General features: G+C 44.3%; 2 non-coding genes and 11 pseudogenes across 2 annotated transcripts; all 13 read right to left on the bottom strand.

Moving 5' to 3' along the window:
* Window positions 1-10: 10 nt before the first annotated feature.
* Window positions 11-129, bottom strand: LOC142136768 (5S ribosomal RNA; annotated as a pseudogene).
* Window positions 130-213: 84 nt separating this feature from the next.
* LOC142130089 (5S ribosomal RNA) lies at window positions 214-332 on the bottom strand (annotated as a pseudogene).
* An 83-nt stretch (window positions 333-415) lies between these two features.
* On the bottom strand, window positions 416-534 carry LOC142136538 (5S ribosomal RNA; annotated as a pseudogene).
* Window positions 535-618: 84 nt separating this feature from the next.
* Window positions 619-737, bottom strand: LOC142132502 (5S ribosomal RNA; annotated as a pseudogene).
* An 84-nt stretch (window positions 738-821) lies between these two features.
* Window positions 822-940, bottom strand: LOC142134790 (5S ribosomal RNA). Its single transcript, XR_012687099.1, has one exon. It is a non-coding gene; the product is annotated as a 5S ribosomal RNA (ribosomal RNA).
* Window positions 941-1,024: 84 nt separating this feature from the next.
* Window positions 1,025-1,143, bottom strand: LOC142113586 (5S ribosomal RNA). The gene has a single exon (XR_012681609.1). It is a non-coding gene; the product is annotated as a 5S ribosomal RNA (ribosomal RNA).
* An 84-nt stretch (window positions 1,144-1,227) lies between these two features.
* Window positions 1,228-1,346, bottom strand: LOC142118550 (5S ribosomal RNA; annotated as a pseudogene).
* An 84-nt stretch (window positions 1,347-1,430) lies between these two features.
* On the bottom strand, window positions 1,431-1,549 carry LOC142136766 (5S ribosomal RNA; annotated as a pseudogene).
* An 84-nt stretch (window positions 1,550-1,633) lies between these two features.
* Window positions 1,634-1,752, bottom strand: LOC142130078 (5S ribosomal RNA; annotated as a pseudogene).
* Window positions 1,753-1,835: 83 nt separating this feature from the next.
* On the bottom strand, window positions 1,836-1,954 carry LOC142136537 (5S ribosomal RNA; annotated as a pseudogene).
* An 84-nt stretch (window positions 1,955-2,038) lies between these two features.
* Window positions 2,039-2,157, bottom strand: LOC142132491 (5S ribosomal RNA; annotated as a pseudogene).
* An 84-nt stretch (window positions 2,158-2,241) lies between these two features.
* On the bottom strand, window positions 2,242-2,360 carry LOC142136422 (5S ribosomal RNA; annotated as a pseudogene).
* Window positions 2,361-2,444: 84 nt separating this feature from the next.
* LOC142125229 (5S ribosomal RNA) overlaps window positions 2,445-2,500 on the bottom strand; it is a 119-nt pseudogene continuing 63 nt past the window's right edge.

Below are 2,500 nucleotides of genomic sequence, written 5' to 3'. Positions count from 1 at the left end.
AAAAAAAAAAGTGCTACAGCATTTGGTATTCCAAGGTGGTCTCCTATCCAAGTAGTAACCAGGCCCAGCCCTGCTTACCTTTCAAGATCAGACGAGATTGGGCTTATTCAGGGTGGTGTGGCTGTAGGTATTGGTTTCCTAATGACCTACATCTCTTATACATCTCAAAACCAGCATTGAAGGAAGCCGGAACAAGAGAAAATAAAAAATAAAAGCCTACAGCACCTGGTATTCATAGGTGGTCTCCCATCCAAGTACTAACCAGGCCCGACCCTGCTTAGCATCCAAGATCAGATGAAATTGGGCTTGTTCAGGGTGGTGTGGTTATAGTATTGGTTTCCTAATGACCTACATCTCTAATACATCTCAAAACCAGCTTTGAAGGAAGCCGGAACAAGAGAAAATAAAAAAAAAAATCCTACAGCATCTGGTATTCCCAGTTGGTCTCCTATCCAAGTACTAACCAGGCCCGGCCCTGTTAAGCTTTCAAGATCAGACGAGATTGGGCTTATTCAGGGTGGTGTGTCTGTAGGTATTGGCTTTCTAATGACCTACATCTCTTATACATCTCAAAACCAGCATTGAAGGAAGCCGGAACAAGAGAAAATAAAAAAAATTTGCCTAAAGCATCTGGTATTCCCAGGTGGTCTCCCATCCAAGTACTAACCAGGCCTGGTCCTGCTTAGCTTCCAAGATCAGATGAGATTGGGCTTGTTCAGGGTGGTGTGGCTGTAGGTATTGGTTTCCTAATGACCTACATGTCTTATACATCTCAAAACCAGCTTCGAAGGAAGCCGGAACAAGAGAAAATAAAAAAAAATTGCCTACAGCACCTGGTATTCCCAGGTGGTCTCCCATCCAAGTACTAACCAGGCCCGGCCCTGCTTAGCTTCCAAGATCAGATGAGATTGGGCTGGTTCAGGGGGGTGTGGCTGTAGGTATTGGTTTCCTCATGACCTACATCTCTTATACATCTCAAAACCAGCATTGAAGGAAGCCGGAACAAGAGAAAATAAAAAAAAATGGCCTACAGCACCTGGTATTCCCAGGTGGTCTCCCATCCAAGTACTAACCAGGCCCGGTCCTGCTTAGCTTCCAAGATCAGATGAGATTGGGCTTGTTCAGGGTGGTGTGTCTGTAGGTATTGGTTTTCTAATGACCTACATCTCTTATACATCTCAAAACTAGCATTGAAGGAAGCCGGAACAAGAGAAAATAAAAAAAAATGGCCTACAGCACCTGGTATTCCCAGGTGGTCTCCCATCCAAGTACTAACCAGGCCCGGTCCTGCTTAGCTTCCAAGATCAGACGAGATTGGGCTTGTTCAGGGTCGTGTGACTGTAGGTATTGGTTTCCTAATGACCTACATGTCTTATACATCTCAAAACCAGCTTCGAAGGAAGCCGGAACAAGAGAAAATAAAAAAAAAAGTGCTACAGCATTTGGTATTCCAAGGTGGTCTCCTATCCAAGTAGTAACCAGGCCCAGCCCTGCTTACCTTTCAAGATCAGACGAGATTGGGCTTATTCAGGGTGGTGTGGCTGTAGGTATTGGTTTCCTAATGACCTACATCTCTTATACATCTCAAAACCAGCATTGAAGGAAGCCGGAACAAGAGAAAATAAAAAATAAAAGCCTACAGCACCTGGTATTCATAGGTGGTCTCCCATCCAAGTACTAACCAGGCCCGACCCTGCTTAGCATCCAAGATCAGATGAAATTGGGCTTGTTCAGGGTGGTGTGGTTATAGTATTGGTTTCCTAATGACCTACATCTCTAATACATCTCAAAACCAGCTTTGAAGGAAGCCGGAACAAGAGAAAATAAAAAAAAAAATCCTACAGCATCTGGTATTCCCAGTTGGTCTCCTATCCAAGTACTAACCAGGCCCGGCCCTGTTAAGCTTTCAAGATCAGACGAGATTGGGCTTATTCAGGGTGGTGTGTCTGTAGGTATTGGCTTTCTAATGACCTACATCTCTTATACATCTCAAAACCAGCATTGAAGGAAGCCGGAACAAGAGAAAATAAAAAAAATTTGCCTAAAGCATCTGGTATTCCCAGGTGGTCTCCCATCCAAGTACTAACCAGGCCTGGTCCTGCTTAGCTTCCAAGATCAGATGAGATTGGGCTTGTTCAGGGTGGTGTGGCTGTAGGTATTGGTTTCCTAATGACCTACATGTCTTATACATCTCAAAACCAGCTTCGAAGGAAGCCGGAACAAGAGAAAATAAAAAAAAAAGTCCTACAGCATTTGGTATTCCAAGGTGGTCTCCTATCCAAGTAGTAACCAGGCCCAGCCCTGCTTACCTTTCAAGATCAGACGAGATTGGGCTTATTCAGGGTGGTGTGGCTGTAGGTATTGGTGTCCTAATGACCTACATCTCTTATACATCTCAAAACCAGCATTGAAGGAAGCCGGAACAAGAGAAAATAAAAAATAAAAGCCTACAGCACCTGGTATTCATAGGTGGTCTCCCATCCAAGTACTAACCAGGCCC

This window comes from Mixophyes fleayi, chromosome 1 (genome assembly GCF_038048845.1).
Source record: "Mixophyes fleayi isolate aMixFle1 chromosome 1, aMixFle1.hap1, whole genome shotgun sequence".
Classification (NCBI taxonomy): domain Eukaryota; kingdom Metazoa; phylum Chordata; class Amphibia; order Anura; family Limnodynastidae; genus Mixophyes; species Mixophyes fleayi.
Note: the sequence above shows the minus strand (reverse complement) of the source record. Positions and strands in the feature narration are given on the sequence as shown.